Here is a 24,131-nt window from a genome sequence, read left to right on the forward strand (position 1 = left end):
TAGCGAACTCCATTATTCTTGGTATGTACAAAATACACTTACAGGCTTTAACTTCACTCTCTTGTTGACAAACCATATTGGCCCTTCTTTTTCGCCCATGTGCATTTGGTAGAACATTAGTTGGTAGCTCATCTCAGTGGCACATGAGCTAAAATGTTCCCTTTTCTATCCCTCTACTATCGTTTTTCAATCCAGATAACCGACTAATATGTCCACCTCTCAAATTATTTTCATATTTCACTATACCAATTCATCACTAATCCTTTTTTGGATTCCTGAGTAGCATGCTACTCACCGAAAAGCGCTTCGACACCTCATCAGGGGTAGTAAGCGCTATATACATACAATTACAAAGGCGACTGGAGCGATGCTGAGCCATAATTGAATGATACCTAGCCACAACAATGTTCTTGGTCTCCTCAACTAGCCCTGCCTAAGTTTTCCACGTGACACTCCAGGGGATGCAGAGATGTTTTCTGGAGCAGAGCTGACCCTGCCTAAACCTGTTCAGCCAACTCTTGGATGTAGCATTGGAAGGTAAAGGTCACCGGATCAGCCCCTGGGTCAACAGTCAGATGTGAGGTGTTGGGTCTGCTCAAATAACTGTGATTGAAGTCAGTGGCCAAATGCTGATGGACATCTTAACAGAGGGAGAGGAGTACGAATTCCTACCGCCTCCCTAATTGAGGACATGTTTTGAATAGTCTGCTGATCGATGCATTAGGCTAGGAGGAATTCCTTTCTTCCTTTATTTAGTTAAAGAAGGAAGCTCAAGAGCTTATGAGCTGTGGAAGAAACCGGAATTCTGAGAATTCTTTTTCCTCTGATAACAGGACCAAAATGGAGACGATGTCCAAATGACGGAGCAACTCTCAATAGACTGCTTTGCAGTAAATATTTTAACCATTTCACACTAGACACCACAAAATGATGCCTGGGCTCGTCATTCTTTTGAATGAAGAGTTTTTAGTCATGTATGGAAATCTGTGAGGGTATGAATACCTTCTCTCCAAGTTAATATCAATAGAGATAAAGACCGGAGAGATATCAGCTGTTGGGTATCTCTGCTTGTGATATTTACAGCAGTCACAGCTTTGTTTCCATTACGCCAATCTCAGTCTATACATTTTGCCATTGCTTGATGCCATCAACCATGACCCGCCCCCTTTTTTCAGTTTGCACAGTGTTTGTATTTTGGTACACTTTTATCAGAATGATGTGTGTACAATGTTTAAGGAATGCAATCTCCTTAGTGATAAACCTGTACAGCGGTAATCAACACAGTATTTATATGGGTTTTGCCCGAAATCATGCTTATGTGTTTAGTTAACGAACTATGCAGCAACTATCAGCACGTGTCACTTTATTTCTATTCTGTCACTTTAATAGTTTAGCATGCACCGTCACGTTAATGTCTGCAGAGACCCAGGAACATGTATTTAAGAAAGGAAGATGGCAACTACAATAGGTTTGACGAAGGCGGCTGCGGAACCACGCTACCAGCTGTTTGTGCCAGTAAATCCTATCAAAGCGATCGTGAGCATGCTGAAGTCTGTCTTGTTAGAATCGCAGGCGTGTGAAGTATATATATATCTTTTACAGTGCATGGGTCCCTCCTATTTATAGACCAGCCTACCATGCACAGGTAATTTAGATCGTGAAGCAGCCCACAATATCTGCAATGCTAAGTTTGCACAGGTATCCTAGGTACTATTCATGCGTAGTACTTCACAGTGCATACACATCCTACACAGTGTATTTAATGTGTTTTTGTCTCGGTATTTTAGGGGAGATATACTTTCTGGGTATATAAACATCCTACGTTATGGGTATATAAACACCCTAGTTTACATAAGTAATGTGCATGCTTAGCCCTTCACAGGGTATAGACATCCTACATTGTGTAGTATCCTGAGGTCATGGCTGCTCTCCATCGGTGGTACTGTGTGGAACTGAGGGTCTTTGTTATGCATCCTATATTGTGAAGTCTCCTGAGTTCTTGGCCGCCCTCCACTGGTGGTAACTTGTGGTCCTGAGGGGCTTTGTTATACACCCTACATTGTGTAGTTTCCTGAGTTTATGGCTTCCCCCATTGGTGGTACTGTGTGGAGCCGAGGTGCTTTTTGTTATATATCCTACATTGTGTAGTATCCTGAGGTCATGGCTGGGAACTGAGGGGCTTTGTTACACATCCTACATTGTGGTGTTTCCTGAGGTCATGGCTGCCCTGCCGTCCATTGGTGGCACTGTGTGGAGCTCAGGGGCTTTATGTGAGGAATCGCTTACTAATGACTGGCTAGTTCCCCAACATGGCCGCCATAGCTCACAGCACACTATGGAGCCCGGCCATAGCGCAGGCGTGGGACTTGTTTTCTCGCTGATGTACACCGATAGCACTAATGCACGGCGAGTGGGCGTTCAGCGGCTCGCTCGCAGCAATGCTCAGGTGACCACATTAGCCACTTGCACCTTCCTGAGAGCGGTGACTCACCCTGTTTGTTTCCTCCCACGTTCTGCACAGAAAGAACGATGTGTTTTTCACTTCGCAGAATTTCCATCTTACTCGGAAATATAACGTGATAACAAGTGCAGGAAGGGGGCAGGTGGGCATTTCACGTCGGGTGCACATGCAAAGAGGGTCGATACGAATTAAGTGAATTTAGATAACAAAACAGGCCCTCAATGGTGAAATATATAAGATTAGAGCTACTCCAATAACACATTTTAAGAGCTATAATTGGAACCAATGTTAATGCATAGTGCACTGAAATCCAGTTCATATAATCTAGCCCTGTGCTATGCCATGGGATTCTGTAACCTCCATGAACAGGGAAAATGTATATATTTTTGGGATATTAAGATGTACCTTTTTAGTATTGAAATACAGAATAATGTACTGCAAAATCAAAGTCTTTGCTACAATTGTTACCTCCTTTTTAAATGCATAATTTGGCTTTAAATTGTGTAGAGTAAGCCATCTCTGTGTCATGCTGTCCATTCTCCATATGTAACCCATCTCTTTTCTGTTTATTACTGGCATCTATAGAGTGCTGCCCTAGCCACAGGTTAAAACAAGCATTGGAAATGCAATAGGTCTCGCAGCATTAGAGTTAGTGCATTTAGAATTGTTTATGGGTTTTTTGTTGTAAATCTTTTGCATTTTTTTTTTTTTTTGCCAATGCTAAAGAATTACAAATCAAAAAAGCAATAAACAATTGTAAAAGCTGTAACTATTCAATTCTAACCTGGAAGTTGTGGAAAGTGCCGCAGGGCAGTGGTTTCTCTGCTCTTTCTAGCTAAGATGATGGATGGTGCCGGTGGGGGAGGGTGGCACTGAAGATCTCTCCGGCCCCTGGAGTCATCAGGTAGCTTGCTGCAGGAGAGATAAGAAAAGGGGCGGCGTCCGCCCAGCGCACAAAGGCGGTGGATGAAGGCTCTCCACCAATAACCCCGGCAGGAGGCGGGTGAGGAGAGGGAGGGTTAGTCGATGGTGAGGGGGTGCAGTGGCTGCTCTGGGAGGTCCGGGCACAGCAGCACCCCTCCCGGCCAAGCTCCGGAGACAGTAGCTTCTCTTGGACCGGCTGCTGGTAATGGATTAATGGGCAGAGGGGAGGCGGTGTGGGAGGGGAAGATGAAAGAGGCTGGGCATGGGCGGGGAAGGCAGTCGAGACACAGAGCACACAGTGAAATAGAGGAGAGGCAGGGGCGAGAGAGCTGAGAAGAGGAGGAGGAATGCAGGAAGAAGTGTGTGTGTGGGGGGTTGTTAAAATAGAGGTGGCGTTGAGAGAGGAGGAAAACCCAAAGAAATCTCAAATTTAAAAAAAAGAGGCTGGGCATGGGCGGGGAAGGCAGTCGAGACACAGCGCACACAGTGAAATAGAGGAGAGGCAGGGGCGAGAGAGCTGAGAAGAGGAGGAGGAATGCAGGAAGAAGTGTGTGTGTGGGGGGTTGTTAAAATAGAGGTGGCGTTGAGAGAGGAGGAAAACCCAAAGAAATCTCAAATTAAAAAAGAGAAATAGGCTTCTTCCGGCTGGATATGAAATTACAAGTCTGATGTTGAGGGTTTCTGCTGGTAGAAATCTGTTTTCAGATAGTCGGACAAATCTGACGGATGCTAAAAGTGACTAACTCGAACCAGGAGGCAGAGCCTATTTAGCTGCATCTCCGCGTATGTCCGCCCCGCTTAAGCAGCACTACAAAGAAAGACTGAATATTTATTTTAATATATTTAAAAAGTAAGGGTTGTTGGAGAAATGGCTGTACATCCACCCACCCAATAAGAGTGGGCAGACAAATAGTCACCTGGAAAGAATACTTTCTAAACTTTAAAAAGTTGACAATAAGCAACTGGAAGGAAGAGATGGGGCTGCGCGAAGGGTCAAAACAATGGCAAGTCCCAATTGTGTGCAGATGGGTTTGGTGAGGCTAATTAATAAAAACATCGTTAAACATTGAAGATTACAGGTTTCGTACTTACGACGTGCAAAAGTCACGAAGTAGGGCTGACACTTGTTTTGCTCAAAACACAGACAAGGCAAGGCTAAACTGCTTGGAGGCGATTTTCTAAGCAGGAGTGACGGTCTTTTCTATTTGTGAAAGAGACATTCCTTTTAGCCAAACATGGTGTCGATTTCTCTGTTGATTCGACCCCTTCTATTCCTGACTCTGCTTGCCGGTCCATGCAAATGAAAAATCCCTTGTTTTACGCCCCTACCAGGTGTTTCTAAATGTTAATGTGCGTGTATATGTTTTATAAGACACAGCCAGTGAGATAACAGGAGGTTATCGCCCCGCCCCCACAAACACATGCTGGCCGGAGACAAAAGGCAGCTGGAGTATGTGTGACCCCGGATCCCTGAGTCCTGTTTGTTAAAGCATGTAGACTTTGTTTATGTTGGGCGCATGTTATCATGTTTTGTTTTAGAGAGCTCAAAGAGAACCCTGACACGCGCCTTACCAATAGCAGAGAGGTCTGGGTGGGCGAGATATGCATTTTACGATAACTAGGGTTAAGGGGCTTTCCTTTACGTACTGAAAGATCTGCGGCAGGAAGTTGTCAACGTAAATAAACACCTGGATACAAACCAAATTGTCCTATGCCTACTTTGTACAAACGTGCAGGTAAGAGCAGAAAAAGAAACACCTGGATGCATTAGCGACTTCGCAGAATTCTGTAAGAAGTGCTGCGACTGCTTGAGGTGGAAGGTGAATATGCCACAAACCGACCCGCACTTCCGACACAGTTCTGGGCAGTGAAGCGGAGGGCGGTCTGAAGTTGAATTGGGAAAAGCTTGTGCTGAGTGTTTGGTTACAGTTCTGGGCGGAGGCAGGAGAAGCTTGTGCTGGAGTTCCTAGGATGGGCGGTGCTGGCAGACTACCATTTACGTAGTAACAACAAGAAAGGGTGGAGGGGGCAGGGGAGGAGGGGGCAGGGGAGGAGGGGTCCGGGGAGGAGGGAAGGGCCAGAGGGACTTGATGGGAGTGGTGGGGGGGAGGGGGAGGGTATAGAGAGGGAGAGGAGGAGAGACAGGACAGGGGGAAGCAGCAGAGACACGGCGGGTAAAATAAACAAACAAGCCTTTCACCGTAACACGGCTGGCAGGGGAGGGGGCGGAGAGGGGAGAGGTGCGACACGGCAGTAGGAGGAGGAGGGGGGAGGAGAGTAGGGGAGGCACGGCCTAGCGGCAGGCAGGCAGGGGAGGAGAGGAGGAGGGGGGAGGAGAGTAGGGGAGGCACGGCCTAGCGGCCGTGCAATCAAGTAGTGAGGGGGCGGAGCTGGGGGAGGCTGTGAGAGAGAGTAGGCAAGGCAGGCGGCTGGGGGCATGTGCACGCGCTTTTAAGCTCAATGCACATGCGCATTGAGCTTAAAAGTCACGGGCACTGCAAGGAATCGCCACGATTCCTTGCAAGTTAGATAAAGTCTGGATGAGCCCCTATAGTCTCGCTTGCTCGATGCGCATGCGCATCGACAGGCGAGACCTAAACAGTACTGCAGCATATAACTGGCACACACATCTCTTCGTCAACTCTTCAATTCGTATAGCTAGTTTAAAGAAATTTAAAATGTAAGCGCTTAAGAGAATGTCAGGAGATTGGAGTTAGTTCTTATGCTTTCAGGAACTTGGGTTCAAAGTCCGGGTGCAAGACCTGAAAAGGCCCCTTTCTTTGAAAGAAGGGATTCCAAGCTGTAGTCTTTCTTTTCTTCTTATTGCTCCTAGGCCCTCAGCGGTGCAGGATTTCTGTTTGAAGTAGCTTAGGAACCCTGAATTCTTGAAAGTTATACGTACCTCAACAGGAAGTCACCGAGGTTGTTTTAGTAGAGGCTTTTGAGGCAAGCGTGTGAGCAGCCTTAGGTACTGCATGCAAGATGGCCATGGTTGGAGCGACTGTCGATTTAGGGAGACCTGCTACCTGGGCGTTGCCACTGGCTAGTGTGAGAGAACAAGCTCCACACTAAAAAAAACGATGTTTTTTTGTCTTAAACCTCTTTTGTCTTTTATGCGACCTAGAGATTAAATCACTTATTATTTTTTTCAAAAAACAAAATGAATTAAAATGCCAAAAATCCTTCTGATTGGGAGTTGTTTCTCATGGTCTGGATTAAGACACTGTTATTGTTAAATTATGAAGTGGGGTTGCATACGCAGCAGGAGGATTACTGTCTTTATATAACTTTCCGGCTAATTTTACATACTAGCATTATCTAGTTGGCTATGATATTTTATTATCCTATAAGTTTATCTGCACTTCTGTCCTAAGCAGTTTGTGTTTTATTTTATTTACAGTTTTTATTACCTAATCAAATCTGGTAGTATTTTATAGAGTGGGAAGGATAAGAGACTGAGTGTGCTCTGATGGTGTCCTAGCTCCCAGATTCACACGGATTGTACAGCTGGTGCTTTAAGTGGCTGAGCTATAAAGATGTCTCCACCAAGCTAGTAAAAGCTCGGTAATCGCTTGGAGTTTTAAAATCGCAGGGGGCTCATAAGGACATTTTGGGTGGTTCGTGAGACAATATATTTGTGTTCGTCCAGAGCCGAGATGTATGTGAGCCCTTCATCATGAAGCGTAGCCTATCTTTTCATATTGATAAATGGATGATGGACTTGGAAGACGCCAGTCTTTCATTGGACGTGTCCAGGATGAGTTACATCCTCAAAAGAGGATGAGTTAAAGGCAGTGAGGAGTTCTGATGCTAAAATGGCTCCTTCCCATCTCGGACCCTTATTCCAGCGCGAAGGAAGTCTGAGCTCTAATCTGGATTAAATCTTGCGCAGGAATAGCTACTTTTACCCTGCACGCGTTTTGTTTGGGGAAAACTGGCTATAATAGTGCATGGAAAATAACACATGTTGTCAGTTTTGTAGATTAGAGTAGGGAAAAACCTGTTTAAGCCACCTCACCAGCTAAATTCTGCAAACAATAAACTTCATCTATTGCACTTCATTACTTCCTTGTTCTGAGCGGCTTATTGACTTTTGTGTTGGGAACTCTCTCTGTCTCTCTCAGTATCATGGTTGCTCTGCTTGCACGTAGTCATCCATTTTCACCTTTTGACTTCCTCTGGGAGGTTGTGTTCTCTATTGCAAGGAACATCATCCCATCATCTCAGAAATTGTGGTGTCAATGTGAGTAAATTATTTGAAATGAATATGCCTCCTTTTCACGCATGTCGTCACCCCGCATGCAATTACAACGCGGTTGTTACAACGACCGAGTTGCGTTGTACCAACGCATACCATTAGCCCGCAAGTCGGAACAACGACTTGCGAAGGGGGGTGCAGGATGTTGGAATAGTATGATTTACTATTCCAACTCCATTCTGTGGGGACAGTAGGGAAGGTGTTGGATTTTAAATCCAACATCTTCGGCCCCCCCCCCCGCCTCCCTACGTAAGTCATTGTTTCATTTTGCGGGATAACGGTATGCATTGTTATAACGCGGTCCGACCGCATTGTAATTGCATGCGGGGTGACCGCTTCATTGTGAGGGCGGTTTACCATTTGAAATTGTCCTGACCTAGCTCTGGCATTGATGCTTCAGGAGCAGTAGTCCTGCCCACGTGCAATATTTCGGCATGGGACCCATACAGCTGTCACAGCCAATGACTGCAATGTATAAAAGTTCAATAAGCAGTACTGGACAGTTCACCTTCCAGTATGTAGAGGTGGAAAAGGATCATTTGCTCTGGGACCCAGTCAGTCAAGAACATTAATGGACAATGTCTAGTGCAGCAGGAAGTGACGAATGCATAAATAAAATGGCGGCTTCCTGGAGGATAAATATCTGTATACCATGGGCAGTCTTTTGTGGTTTACCATGAGTTGTCTTTACTCTAAAATTGATAGCAGGTAAAAGTTTCTTTTATCTACGATTTTTGTACGGTTCTGAATTCTGCATAAATGCCTTGTAGACTGCCTGGGTGAAATGGATGCAAGCAGATCATTACAGTCTGTTTGTTCACAGGTAACCAATGAAAGTAGTCTATAGACCTTGGACATGAGGTACTGTTCGTTTGACATGGGATGCTATTTTTCTGTGGTTTGTAGATGGAAGCGCATTAACAGCTAATTTATCGTAAATTTACATCGTACCGATTAAGAGTGGATATGTGGCAGTGATCTGGAAGCAAGGTGAAAAGCTTGAAAGCAATCCGTATTGCGTAGATAGTATGCGACTCTGCCACAGTTTTCCATAAAAGAGTCCTCATGGCCAAATATCGGGGATTAGCAGGTGTCATTCACTGGTGTCTTCTCCACACTGAAGGAAGGTGCTACTTAAGCCTTCTACTGTGATTGTGACAGCCTGGCATCTGCTCCTTGATTGGCATCTCGATCACAGGCAGCGGGTGGGATGGGGTGGGGACAGAGGCGCGTCATGTCACTCGTAATTAGTTGCAAGCTGAAGTTACAAGGCCTCATTAGGCAATGACACGCAACTTCCTCAGTTCTTCCCCATCCTTGCTCCACGTGATCAAGACCTTGTTGTAATTAGGAAGCTGCTGCTCTCCCCGTGACCTGCTCACAAATCATGAGTGGCAGACAGGAAGGCAATCATAATCTGGTCACTGGGATTACAGGAATATTGATTATACATGACTGTTGATAGGTAGCTATCATAATCTGATTACATGTATTACAGGAATATTGATTATACATGACTGACTGGTTGATAGGAAGGCAATCATAATCTGATCCCAGGGATTATAGAAATATTGAGTATACTTGACAGGTTGATAGGAAGGCAATCTTAATCTGATCAAAGGGATTACAGGAAGATTGATTATACATGACTGATTTATAAGAAGGTAATCACATTCTGCTTACAGGGGTTGCAGGAAAATCGAATATTGATTATACATCACTGATTGATCAATAGGAAGGCAATCCTCATCTGATCACAGTTCCAAAATGAATGTTTTATAGATTGTGTAACTCCTGTCTCTTCTTCCCCTCAAAACAAGAAATGATTAAAGGTGAAAGACTGCACATATGAGGTGTCCTTAAGCACTGTTTAGTTGATGTATTCATTATAGTAAAACTAAATGGAATGCACAAGAATGGGAGAAACAAATTTGTTTGGTTGCAACTAGACCCATAATGGAAGTGGCGATTGCGTACATCTGTGGATAGCAAGACAGAACTTTATTTTGGGAAAGAGACTGAGCAGTGTTGTTGGTTGTACTGTGGTGTGTAGGTTCCTCACCGTGGCGTGTGCACTTCGGACATGTGCATGAACCTGCTGCATTTCTAGTTCTAGCCCCTGGGATTGATTGAGTGCTACCGAGTTGGATTATGATTTGATTTTTTTAACTATTATTTTATCACAAAATGGATTTCGGAGTTTTTGGTTTGATTTGTATGCAAGGCCCGAACCATTTGTCAGCATTATACGGTGAAGAGGATTTGCTTCAAAATATCCTTAAGCTAACCATAATTTCTGCTGAGCCGTCTTAGCTTCTGAAAGGTATACATTTTGTTACACATTTTGTGTAATTGCACGGGAAATATTAAATTAAAGAGTAGGCAACGTGGGGCCAGGTCTGAACACATACAGAAGCCGCATGCATTATAAAAGGGTGTATCCTACTTTTGTGCTTGCTGAGACAGGCTAGTATCTTCTCTGCCTCTCTTAAATGAATAGGATCATCTTTTGAGCATCTACATTGTTGAGCATACAAACGTCAGGCCCTCTCAACAGTGTGCTCGCGACCCTGCTGCCGCTCAAGCAATAGGCTGCAGAGGTTGTCTGAGAACTCTTGAAACCCAACTCTACTGGGGACAATAGACAGTGAAATTACCTTATCAGAACCTAAGAAGATCAGTAGAAGGAATTTAAGTCAATCAATCAGTCATTTGTTAAGCGCACTACATACTCGCGAGGGTCTCAAGGCGCTGGGCGCTACTGATCAAACAGCCAGGTCTTTAGTATCCTCCTGAAGGTCAGCAGGTCTTGGGTCTGTCGTAGGCTCAGTGGGAGGGTGTTCCATGTCTTGGCGGTGAGGTGGGAGAAGGACCTCCCGCCTGTGGTTGTTCTTCGGATGAGCGGGACGGTGGCGAGTGAGAGGTCGGCGGAGCGTAGCTGGTGGCTGGGGGTGTAGAAGGAGAGCCGTCTGTTAAGGTAGGCGGGCCCGGTCTTGTGGAGTGCCTTGTGTGCGGGGATGAGGAGCTTGAAGGATATTCTCTTGTTGACGGGGAGCCAGTGCAGGTTTCTCAGGTGGGGGGTGATCGAGGATCAGTCGTGCCTAGGATCAGTCGTGCCGAGGCGTTTTGGATGTGTTATAGTCGATTGATGAGCTTGGTCGGGGTTCCCGCATAGTCGGCGTTTCCGTAGTCTGGTCTGCTGCTGACGAGGGACTGGGTGACTGTCTTTCTTGTATCTGTCGGGATCCATCTGTAGATATTGCGGAGGGTGTTGAAGCAGGAGGAGGAGACGGCGTTGACTTGCTTGGTCATTGAGAGCGTTGAGTCGAGGATGATTCCCAGGTTGCGTGCGTGGTCGGTGGGGGTCGGGGCTGCCCCCAGTGCCGTTGGCCACCAGGAGTCATGGACCTCCGTCCTCCATCCAGGATGATGACCTCCGTCTTGTCTGAGTTCAGCTTCAGACGGCTGATCTTCATCCAGTCGGCGACGGCCTTCATTCCTTCATGGAGGTTGGCTTTGACAGTGATGGGGTCCTTGGTGAGGGAGAGGATCAGTTGAATGTTGTCGGCGTAGGACGCAGGACGCCACACCACTCCACCGCAGTGGAGTGGTGTGGCTCACTGGTTAGAGGCAGCAGACCCGGAAGCAGAGAACGGCCCGGGACCAAGGTTCAATTCCCGACGCGGCAGGGTCGTTGACCAGGGTCAGCGGACTCGATAATTCTCGCCTCGGTGCCTACTCTAACCAAGGATCACACTCGGCAACTCTGGGCATTAGCTTGCCTCATCTCTACAACGGCCCCCCACATTCGCCGGGGATGCCTGGTTTCACCTTGGAGGTACCCAGTAGGGACCATCTCACAGGGATAGCCAGGACGGGTTCCCCAGCGGTCTACAGCGCCAGGACGCCTCAGGGCAGCAGTGCGCTTTACAAGACACATACATTTACATTTACATTATGTTGAGGTCGTGCTGTCGGGCGACGTGTGCGAGCGGGGCCATGTAAATGCTGAACAGTGTCGGGCTGAGGGAGGATCCTTGGGGTATGCCGCAGATGTTCTCGGAGGCTTCGAAACGGAACGGGGGGAGCGGACGCTCTGAGTTCTGCCAGAGAGGAAGGAGGTGGTCCATTCCATAGCCTTGTCTCGGATCCCTGCGGCGTGGAGGCGTGCGTGTAGTGTGCGGTGGCAGACGGTGTCAAAGGCGGCGGAGAAGTCTAGGAGAATGAGTGCTGCAGTCTCCTGTCTAGCAGGGTCCTGATGTCGTCGGCTGCGATTGAGGGAGGTCTCAGTGCTGTGGTTGCTGCGGAACCCTGACTGGGAAGGGCCCATGATTCTGTTCTCTTCTAGTCCATACTTTCTGATGACCTATGAGCAGTGCTTAATTTGAGCAGGTGCTTGTGACTGTCTGCCACATGGTGGTGCTGTTTGGCTAATTTAGAGATGACCACAACAACAGGTAATTATTAATTCAATATACAATAAAAATGACTTTTACCTGCCGCCCAAGCCATTCTTATAGCTTTGGGGGCGTGAAATAGTCTGAAGTGTCAGACTTGTAGGAGTGTGATGGTTAATAGTTGTGATGATACTGTCACTGGGGTCCTGGGAGGGGCAATGTGTGGTGCAAGCTGCAGTGGCCTCCTGACAAGAAGAGCCTTGGAACTTATTTGTTTACAAATTAAGCACTGCCAATGAGTTATGCATTGGCTTATTTAATCGTAGCTATTTGCATTATTACATAAATAAATCTGGAAGAAGGCCATAGTTGACATCAATGTTTGGGTGTACAGATTGGCTCTTGAATTGTTTCCTCTTGGCATTAACTCCTTAACCGTGGTGCAAATTTCACCGTGGTGGGGTAGTTCTAAAGAGTGGGCGGGCCGCGTTGCTCAACGGACGTGCGTAGCACTACCGAGGTAGTGCTCGCGTTGGCAGACGCATGCACGCAACGGGCTAAGGAGCTCTTCAACAGATTGTCTAATTAAGGCCTTCATTTGCTCTGGTGAAATCTTAAAATACCTATGTCGCCACAAAAGGGCTTGCAGTAGAATCCCTGTGCCAGCCGCACACTTCTCCGAGATGTGGCTGGTAAATCTTTTAACACCTGCATGCCTAGAAGGAATGTGGTAAATGCAGTACCACTAAATACACCTTCAAGAACCGGAGGCTTTGGGATTAGAATAGTCAATCTATACTAATCTACATATACTTACCATCATGATCTCTTTGATAGTTGATATCCTTTTTTACGATATGTAGAAACCACAGTATTTTTGTGTATGATATTCTACCCTTTAGATCAATCCTTCTATGACCTCATTGGCATCAGTAGTGTCTTCCATGAGTCTCTGGAAGTGTCAACTATGACATCCCCGGCATAGATTCTGTTTGATGTGCTTCTTAGGACCAGTCCATCTGTGGCATCTTTGCTGCTGGCATGAGTCTTCACACCACCAGTAATGACTGGCATGAGTCTTCACAGAACATGTACTGACTGGCATGAGTCTTCACAGCACCAGTCCTGACTGGCATGAGTCTTCACAGCACCAGTCCTGACTGGCATGAGTCTTCACAGCACCAGTCCTGACTGGCATGAGTCGTCACAGCACCAGTCCTGACTGGCATGAGTCGTCACAGCACCAGTCCTGACTGGCATGAGTCGTCACAGCACCAGTCCTGACTGGCATGAGTCGTCACAGCACCAGTCCTGCCTGGCATGAGTCGTCACAGCACCAGTCCTGCCTGGCATGCGTCTTCACAGCACCAGTCCTGACTGGCATGCGTCTTCACAGAACATGTACTGACTGGCATGAGTCTTCACAGAACATGTACTGACTGGCATGAGTCTTCACAGCACCAGTCCTGACTGGCATGAGTCGTCACAGCACCAGTCCTGACTGGCATGAGTCGTCACAGCACCAGTCCTGACTGGCATGAGTCGTCACAGCACCAGTCCTGACTGGCATGAGTCGTCACAGCACCAGTCCTGACTGGCATGAGTCGTCACAGCACCAGTCCTGACTGGCATGCGTCTTCACAGCACCAGTCCTGACTGGCATGCGTCTTCACAGAACATGTACTGACTGGCATGAGTCTTCACAGAACATGTACTGACTGGCATGAGTCGTCACAGCACCAGTCCTGACTGGCATGAGTCGTCACAGCACCAGTCCTGACTGGCATGAGTTGTCACAGCACCAGTCCTGACTGGCATGAGTCGTCACAGCACCAGTCCTGCCTGGCATGAGTCGTCACAGCACCAGTCCTGCCTGGCATGAGTCTTCACAGCTCCAGCACTGACTGGCGGTAGTCTTCACCGGTATTGACTGTCAGGAGTGTTCACAGCACCAGTACTGACTGGCATGAGTCTTCACAGCTCCAGCACTGACTGGCGGTAGTCTTCACCGGTATTGACTGTCAGGAGTGTTCACAGCACCAGTACTGACTGGCATGAGTCTTCACACACAAGCACATGAGCTTCAGAGCACCAGCACTGACTGGCATGAGTCTTCACCAGCACTGACTGGCATGAGTCTTCACCAGTACTGAATGGCATGAGTGTTCAGAGCACAAGTACTGACTGGTATGAGTCTTCACCAGTACTGACTGGCATGAGTCTTCACACACAAGTACTGACTGGCATGAGTCTTCACACCCAAGTACTGACTGGCATGAGTCTTCACCAGCACCGACTGGCATGAGGCTTCACCAGTACTGACCTGGCATGAGTCTTCACCAGTACTGACTGGCATGAGTCTTCACACACACGTACTGAGTGGCATGAGTCTTCACCAGTACCGACTGGCATGAATCTTCAGAGCACCAGCACTGACTGGCATGGGTCTTCACCAGTATTGACTGGCATGAGTCTTCACACACAAGTACTGACTGGCATGAGTCTGCAGAGCACCAGTACTGACTGGCATGAGTCTGCAGAGCACCAGTACTGACTGGCATGAGTCTTCACCAGTACTGACTGGCATGAGTCTTCACCAGTACTGACTGGCATGAGTCTTCACACACACGTACTGACTGGCATGAGTCTTCACCAGTACCGACTGGCATGAGTTTTCAGAGCACCAGCACTGACTGGCATGGGTCTTCAGAGCATCACTATTGACTGGCATGAGTCTTCACCGGTATTGACTGGCATGAGTCTTCACACACAAGTACTGACTGGCATGAGTCTTCAGGGCACCAGCACTGACTGGCATGGGTCTTCAGAGTATCACTATTGACTGGCATGAGTCTTCACCGGTATTGACTGGCATGAGTCTTCACCGGTATTGACTGGCATGAGTCTTCACCCACAAGTACTGACTGGCATGAGTCTTCAGGGCACCAGCACTGACTGGCATGGGTCTTCAGAGTATCACTATTGACTGGCATGAGTCTTCACCGGTATTGACTGGCATGAGTCTTCACACACAAGTACTGACTGGCATGAGTTTTCAGAGCACCGGCACTGACTGGCATGAGTCTGCAGAGCACCAGTACTGACTGGCACGAGTCTTCAAAGCACCAGTACTGATGGCAGGATTGCTCCCGGGCGGCAGTCGCCCACCTGATGACGTATTATCCCGTTTACTTGAGATTTGTAAAACTAAAAATAAACCTCTTGTTTTCTGGCATCTGATTTGAGTGCTGGTCACAGCAGTGAGACTGGTGGGGTGGGGGGAGACATGCAGATACCTTGCGTGAATCGCAAATGGTGGCGGTTGTATGCATCTCATGTCCTCGCTGCCATATTCTCAAAGTGTGTGTGCACAGGACGCCCATTTCTGTTTTTCAGATTAAATAATTCAGTGCTTCAAAGTAGGACTATGGTGTGCTTTCCGTGGTGGGCTGGAAAGGGTCCTCGCTCTCTGAGGCCTCACCTTCGGCTTCTAGAAGGTTCTTCCTCCGCACTCACTCAAAAAGAATAAGGTTTGCACACAGAAAGGTGCATGCGTCAGGAGGGTAGGAAAAGATCCGTGTACGGATTTGACATTATCCACAACGTTGGATTGATGGGTTTACCAAACATTCACAGTTGCTCCACGCTAACGAAGCCAGTTTACAGTTCCCCAACATTCCCAAGTGCCCACTCCTTTGAAGACAGGTTTATAATTTTCCAACATTCCCAAGTACCCCACCCATAAGAGGACGATTCCCAATTTTACATTCACTTTCCAAAGTTACTCTTGCTCAAATGCTATGGCATGTTAGATTTTGCGCAGTAGAAGGTGTGGCTTAAGATTAAAGATTTCTGCAAATTCAGGATTTGGCAGGTAAGAGTTTGTATCTCACTGTATGGAGTTGTAAGTTACATTTACTACTGCAAAAGCCTTGGTGAATCTGGCCTCGGTGATAGTCAGTCGTTTTCCCATGTCTACTGTGATTGCGGCTTCAGTGGTCGATCATTCAGTGGGATGTTGGGTGAGGGGTGAGGGGGAAGGGGGTACCAAAATCGTTTTTCTTAGTGTCTTTTTTTCACAAACCTTCGGTGGCGGGGATCCTTTTGGGATCTGTTGGGTGATCTACTTGGAGAGGAACCTCTTCGCAGCGCCGAGGAGCCAGATCAGCTCTTTAGTCTCATGATTTGACAGGATCATCATTGCTTTGGCGGCCATGAGAAGATAATTGCACCGGTTGCCAGGGCAACCGATTGCATGGTGTACAGAGGAAGCCAGTCGCAAACTGGCTTGCCAAATTTTAGGGGGGGTGAGGGGGATGGGCGCAGGAGCAGGTGGGGAGGCGAGAGCGCTGCCTGATTTAAAATAGCACCCATGCACGTAATCCGCACATATTTCAGCTGCCTGGTGTGAAGCGCTTCAAAGGCGGCTGTAACCCGAGCTGCCCTCTGCCTTCGCAGAATGCGTGCTGCAGTGAGAAGAGCCGGAGGGGCTTTTCGGCACTAGGTGCTCGGGCGAAGGCAAGGAAACTGAACTCGGGCCGGGGCTAGGGCTGCCAGCCGGGCCTCCTGCTCCGAACCGAGCTCTCCTCCGGTACCCCACTAAATGTCGCAGACCTGGCCCTCCTGGGTGCCGTGTGCTCTGTGTTCCGGTTCCTAGCATTATTAGCCGAACTGACCTTGTCCGGCGTAGTATGCGCTATGTAAATACAAAATGTAGGTATACTTTCGAAGAAAAGGGTGCGAATCCCCGCTCCTCCCCAATACATCATTGTGTGATGCTGGGCATCATGTTATGCTCTCTCTAGCCTCGTCTTCTATATCTTTTCAAAGGGTGTTTCTTAGAGCCAGACAGGGCGAGGCCGCATGGACGGCCTTTAGTTTCCCCTTGGCCCAGTCCGAGAGCAATGTTTATGAACTGGTCTGAGCAGGTTCTATAAACAGGCCAGCGCGTGGGTTAATTGTCCCCGGTGTGGCCGCCCCTCCCCCCCCCGCCCTCCTGTCTATCCGGAAGGCTGCCCAGGGAGCAGATGGGAGAGGCAGCAGCAGCTCCTCTCATCATTCTGTCTGGCTCTCCCTTTTCTCTGCCCCCCACCCCCACCCTGGCTTGGCCAGAGGGGCAGATGGCCCAGAGCAGCAGGCAGCCAGGGCCCACGGCATATGGGCTGCCTGGTTAATTTCGGCGCCTGCTTCGGACTGTACCGGGAAGGTTAGCTTCAAATGCAAAAGAAAGCTCTGTACCAATAATGGTTCTTAATACTTCCGGGGCAATGTGTGGTTTGTTTACAACCAGAAGGTAAATCCATATGTAGCAGGAGGAATTTGACTGAGAACGTTCTACACTTTGGTCGTAAACTCTGTTGATGGCCATGGTTTAGTAAGAATAGCTCGGATTGGCCAGTTGGGTGTGATGGGTGGGGACCGAGCATGGCAGCCATTCAAACACAAAACAGGAAATTGGCGTCCTGCGTCCATGTCACTCAGGATGGGAAGTCACGTCAGTCACAAGGGGGTGAGCAAAAACTGGAGTTGTCAGAAAGAGGAAGTGCTACTGATCAGTCAAACTGATTAGACAATAGGGGCCTCCCCGATGGAGGGCGCAGTGTCCCTCTCCTGGGTTGGGGGTGTAGGGTATGCAGTTATGAACCCTGCCTGGCAGCCTCCTCATTCTGAAATGTCAAGGCCTCCCTTCTCCCTTTACTCCTGTCATCATTAGTCTGAATATTACTGCCCTCTGGCTTTTCTTTTCGCTCTACTGCCAGTGGTGCATATGTATTTCTTTACAATATTTACCTGAAATCAAATGTATGGAAAATACCCCAATAAAAGCCCACATGATGAAGCTTAACATTTTAAGAGGCTGATGTAATTTTTCTTTTTCTTGCATATTCTACATGTCTTTTTTTAACTTGCCGCCTTTTGAAAGTAAACATGAGTAAACTGGATATGGATAGGTAGCTGTTTGTTTGGTTATTCTAGCTACTTCTTGGCTCCAAGGGCTGTTGTTCATTTGACTGCCCTTGTCATGGAGGTTACTCTGTCTCTTTTCCTTGTGGTGAGCTCGTTATGCCGTTTAGTTTTCTGCTTCATTATGCTTTTCCTCTTTTGTTCTGAGTCGAGGCCTTCACAGATCTGGGACAGATCCACTTTTGCCCCTGGCCCAGCTTAGAATTCGAAAAGGATATGGAATGGGAAACATGTATGTACCCATAGGCTCACTTGTCCTCTGGGTGGGCTAGCTCTACTGTGCCCAACAGTGATGGAGCCCTGGTGATCTCCAGGACCTCGATGGCTTCTTGCACCGCCCTTGAGTGGCACATTGAGGCTGGAGTCCTTGCCCTCTGTATCATGGGCAGCTAAACGCAGCACTGCTGAATTCATGGCTCACTTGAGACGTTGCCCATGCCAGGTTATCGAAGCAGGCTCCTAAGTGTATTCAGTCCACAAGAACCAAGCATCTGATACTGACTAAAGCGCCTTGAGACCTTTTTGGTGAATTCTGCGCTATACAAGAGCCTATGACTATGACTAGAAACGTGTATAGATGAATGGAAAAGGCTCTTCTGCTGCTGCGGCTGTCAGTTGTTCACTGATGAGACCTATATTGAGAAAGCTTCGGGCCAAGGACAGGAGCCACGTTTGAAACAGTTCAATTGAAATGAGGGTGCAGTGAGGTGTTTGGTCGTGGTGGGGCCTGTTTGGTGTTTTCTGCAGGCTATTTGGCTGCACAATGAACAGCTCATCCTGTCTGTGATCAAAACGAGTTTTCAAATATTTTGCACCCTTCATGAAAGGGTGATTTTATAAAAACCAAGGCAGTTATTTAAAATACATATTTTTTTTGGGTGGGGGGGAGGGATTGGGTTGTTTACTATTGACCAACTGGGAAAACCCAAGAGCGGCGGTTCACAGGGGAAGAATGCCTTTTTTTGAGAGCGACTTTGGCAGGACGTTGCTTCCTGATTGAGCAGATAAAAGCCCGCCGCAGCCGGACTCTGCCGAAGGCCGGCCCTGGGCATGAATGAAGGCCGCCGTGGCCAGCGCCCAGACCGCGCCATTAATAAACTGGGAGCCTTTGGACGCCCTCAATGCCGGCCGTGCGGTTTGATCTCCCCCTGAATGCCGTGGCTGGTCCGGGCCTTGGACGCTGAGAAGATGTGGCTCATTGTTTGCGGTCGCAGGATGTCGGATTGATTTCGGAGCCTTTGTATCGACCCCGGGCTCGTGAATGAAGCTGTCATGTGTGTCTGTGGCTGGCTAGCGGGCTGTCCGGCTGCAAGCTGTGCCTTCCTTTGTTGTTTAGGCCTCATTGAGCAGAGGGAAGAGGCTCATTTCAGGGTGATTTACCACCACCCAAACACCAGCTGTCTGTTGTGCTGCCGGAGGAGCCTGGCTCCGCCACTCAGGCCTCTGCTCGGGCCCTTCCCGCCTTCCTTGGCCCCGCCCCCTCGCCTCGTGAGCGCACATGGAGGTGGTGGGCTGGAAGGCAGGCTTGGCATGAAGGAAAAGGAACACACGCAGAAAGAATAACATGCTTGCGAAACACTAGGTATGATAGGCGGGCTTTGGGCTCCAGTTTATGAGCAGTCTGGGCGACTCGCGTGAGAAGCCCTCTTCATTAAAAAAACAGACTCGAGCTCCGCAGCGATGCCAGCTTCACAGCTTTGCGACGCACGCGCTTCACCCGCGCGCTAGGCCCAAATATTCTGTTTGTCTGATTTAATTCCACCTTCAGCGGTGGTGATTGTGAAAGGCTCGAGTGTGTAAAGAAACACAAATGGAGAATAGAAACATTCTCGGGCCTAGACGGATTCCACCTGTCATCAGCGTTATGAATGGCATTCAGGCTATAGGCCAAAGGTTAAGCTCTCCCACGTCACCATGTTCTGCTGTGAGAATAATTTCCACCTTTATTATGGAGATTTCCCTTTTAAGTGGGCCTCCTGTGATGTGAGGACAAATTCATTAACGCTGCCCTTAGAATGGGCGGCAGTCCTTACCCGTGGTCCTTCCATTATGGCCTCCGCTAAGTTTCCGGAAAAGCCTAGTACTCGATATATAATAGTGAAAAACGCTTTCTAATTAAGACACTGATTTCATTCGCTTCCCATACCCTGAAGGCGCTGTGGGCTGAATGGGAGCGCCCTGCCTGAAAACATGCTTTCTTTGTGGCGGTAACCAGGCGGCACTAATGCGCGAGCTGGTGTTTGATTACTTGGCTTTAGCCAAACAAACTCTAAAAACATGATACTGGCTAAGAATTCTTGTATTTTCATTAGTATTTTATGCGCTGAATATTGAGAATGTGGGAACTGCATCAAAGGCTCAGTTCGGATTGTGGTATTTTAGGCAGAGATCACAATGTTCATGACGGGGAAAAAAGAGTGTAAAAGTAATACTTGTGTGTTTTATTGATGCTTCTGTGTTGGGAGTTTAATAGAAGGAGGCTGCTGACTGGTGAGAACCAGACGCGTCTTTTTGTAAGCAGTCTTGAGGCCTTCTTTTCACTGACCCACTAGCAACAAACAGTCATTGATGACCGTCATCTGATGGACAAGGTGTCTGTTAGTCCGCAGTCATTCATCACACTGTACAAGTGAGTCAATCACTCACACTTGGGAATCTTGAACAGAGCAGCACTTTCAGAGTGAGTAGGTATTCTGACTCTTAAACAAAAGAATTCATTTGTCTGAGGGTATTTTCTTGAAGACCCGAAGTACGGAGCCTGTCAGACAGATCCAGACCTACAGGGAACACATCGCTTTGTGAGTGGGATGTGTTTGAGATGGGCACTGCAGCTCAGTGGCGGGGAGCTACAGGGGTAAAGTCAAGCCGGGTAGAAGAGCTCAGAAATGGCCTTTAACCATGTTAACCGTGAGCCGGTGGGAGTAGTCATTGACCATCTGGAGTAGCATTAACTGATAAGAAAGTAAGTGCCATGAACTTTGGGCAAGGCATGAAGCCTTGGAATAGGGCAGGAACTAAGGCTTAGGGAGCCTGCCACAAGAGAGATTGGGCAGTTCAGTGCAGCACATCTTAGGAGGCTTTGTGTAAGCTCAGCACTGGTGTTGCAAGGAGTGTGTTGTAGTGAGCCCTTGTGTTCAGGCATGGGCTTACTTGGTCTGGAGGGCAATTGGACCCATATTTAATTGTTTGGCTAGCTCAGTATCAGGCTGGGGATGTCTCAGCTGCATACTATTGGGAAAGGCCTGGGCAGGACCTGAACATGTTCAATGTCACTCTTCCTTTAACCTCTTGGCTGCGGGGTTAATTTTCCAATGTGCAAGGGGGGGGGGGTGTCGGCGCGGTGCTCAGGACGGCTCCCGGCCGTCACGAGTCACAGTAGACGTGTGCTCATGACGGCCGGGAGCCATCCGAACTCAACCCACTGATTTCACCCACACAGGCGGGGAATTAATCGCGCATGGGCAGAGTGGCAACGTTCGGATGGCTCCCGGCTGCCATGAGCACATGACTACTGTGACTCAAGACGGCCGGGAGACGTCCTGAGCACAGACGGGAATTATTGCCTTTGAAATGGCTCTAAGGAGGGCAGCATTTTGAAGTTGTCACAACAATGCAGTCTCTTGTCCTAACTCACCCACCAATAGTAGGAGTAAATCTGCCTACACAGTCCCTGATTGGTGCAGCATCGATTACACAGCATAGGTCTGTAGTGGTAGGTCTTAAACCATTGTTACTCAATGTTCCAACAATCCTGGACATACATGCCTATTAAATGCATTTAAATGATGAGGCCAGTCTGACCCCGCAGTTTTAAGATAGTACACAAAGTATAACAGTAGCAGCAGATAAGGAAAATCAATTTGGTTTGTAGATTTTGAAATAAAAGAATTGTCTCGTTATATATTTATGACGTGTTGATGCAGACGCATTACACTAATCCAGACAAAACTTGGCTTGTCATGGTTTTAATTAAGGAGGGTGTTGTTATTCTTGTTAGGATGTTAATCCTTGCATCCATAGAAGGTTTAATTAACATTTTACTTAGACTCCATCTACCCAAATGATGTTATCCCACAGCGAGGACATCATTCATCAGTATGGACAGGGAGATGCCTTGGATCAGATAGTCTTTTTAGCCACGTTCCAGGCTTGTTGTGGGCAGGAGTTGGCACAAAGTCAATGCCCATCATCTACCACCGCATCTATCTGAAACCAGATCTAGCAGCTTGAAGTCAAGGATTTTTAAAAGATTTATTGGCGGAAAAATCAACTTGGTTTGCATGAAGTAGAAAGGTTGGAACCTAATTTCACACTCTGGCTACACGCCTGAGTAGACACGATGATTCCGCCAGTGTCGAGAAAAGTTCCTGTTTTTATACTGCATAGCACGGTTCCTTAAGGAGAATACTCCTTGGTCCACCTCTACTAGGTCAGACCCTGACTGTCCCATGAAGGGCGTTCCCACCGGAGACCCTGGAGATGTTGAAAGGTCTTGCGGTAAACATGCAGGACTACAGCATTGATTTGTAGTTTATGTTCACAGTTGTCTATGCAGGTGGCTGAATGTCCGCTTTGGCTTCAAAAGAACATTTTAGCCATATTTATCTGCTACTCCATTTTATTTGAGTTTTAGAAGAACGTTCTATCTTCTCCGCTCTGTAGTGGTCAATTACTCATATAAATGTAATTGAAACCAGTCGGTTGCTACTATTAAGTTTTATCTGGATCCTTTGCTTGGGCGTCCCTGTCCTCCATTCAAAACAAATCCAAATTTGTATATTGTGTGCTGCAGAGCTTAAATCGAGAGGCCCCATATTGTGACATTTCATTACAATAACAGAGAGAACATGATTGCCATTCCTAACATCTAAGCATCCTGTGATTTTGCTAAAAAGTTTATAGAAAAAGAGGTGACCACTGATGTGAGAGGGGAGGATCACTTTGGCATATTAGTTCCTATGTCAACACTACCCTGCGAAAAATAACCCTTTACCTATCTAGCACTCCGCAAAAGAAAAACTGCAACGCTATTTAAAACCAGGCCATGTATCGGAATGGTTTTATCGCAAAACAGTTCCTTTACCTCAGTTCTATAGAGAAACCAGTGGTTTATGAAAGTGGTTTCCTCTTATGTCCAATTGATGGCCCCACTCATCTTTGCAGCAGGGCTACTGATTAAGGATGGAACGCCAGGTTACTCTCTCCATCATGACGTGCGGTGGACTCGGTGGAGCAGGAGCTTTCTCCTAGACCTATGGGAAGGACCGCTGACCGCATGCAGCTGGAGGGAGCGCCCTTTCTGTTCACTGACCTTGGAGCTGGAGAGCCCACCTTGCTTTTGCTGTTGTCAGCCTCTACCAGGGAGCTTATGAAATGCTGAGTTAACTATGGTGGACACCAAAGCAGTTCATTGCTAAGATGTAATATATTTCTCCCTGATCCAGTATATATTTTCTATCAAATTACACAATATATCATTATATACAAACTATTATAAAATATATTTACTAAAATGTAGCTTGCACCATTGATTACCTCTTAAGTGTCCGTAGATGACCTACCTATGTGGTGCTTCATAAGATAAATTAATATACATGCATCCTTTAAAACAAAGACACCCTTGTTGAGTGTAAACAAGTAGAATCAATTGGAAAATTCTACTACTGTGTTATGCCTGCCAACTCTAGATGTCAATGAGAGGACCTTGGTGACAATGTAAGACAATATGAGAAGTACAGGCTTGTATAACATGGGGCATTCTTGGGTCTTGCCACTGTTTTCCTCGTCTAGTGTTAATGAAAAGGTTTCTCCTTGCTGGCATTGCTTACTCTCTTGTAGAGATCCATTGTGTTTATAAAGAGACACCAGGAAGGCCCATCAAAGTGACCTCATCTGTTCCACTTAGTAGGTTTCAGAGAGACTGCAATTATTTGGAGCACCAGTCTTTTGACCGTGGATGTTTCAGGACCTCCAGGGCATCAGCCAAGCCTGACGGAGAGCATGGCCATGGCAGTGATGTTGTGCACCACCACTGCTCCGTAGAGTGCTGAGGCGGGCGTCCATGTGTTTATAGTGCTAGACGCATGAGTGTGTATGGGGTAACTACATCTCAGAGCTCCAGAGCTTG

The 24,131-nt window shown here is 47.4% G+C and overlaps 1 protein-coding gene and 1 long non-coding RNA gene across 3 annotated transcripts in view; one reads left to right on the forward strand and one right to left on the reverse strand.

Moving 5' to 3' along the window:
* Nucleotides 1-24,131, forward strand: part of SETBP1 (SET binding protein 1) — a 286,687-nt gene that overhangs the window by 40,559 nt on the left and 221,997 nt on the right. The gene's annotated exons all lie outside the window — the stretch shown is intronic.
* LOC144817865 (uncharacterized) overlaps nucleotides 1-24,131 on the reverse strand; it is an 86,116-nt gene that overhangs the window by 15,793 nt on the left and 46,192 nt on the right. The gene's annotated exons all lie outside the window — the stretch shown is intronic.

The sequence above is a fragment of the Lissotriton helveticus genome, chromosome 2_1, assembly GCF_964261635.1.
Source record: "Lissotriton helveticus chromosome 2_1, aLisHel1.1, whole genome shotgun sequence".
NCBI classification, from domain to species: Eukaryota; Metazoa; Chordata; class Amphibia; order Caudata; family Salamandridae; genus Lissotriton; species Lissotriton helveticus.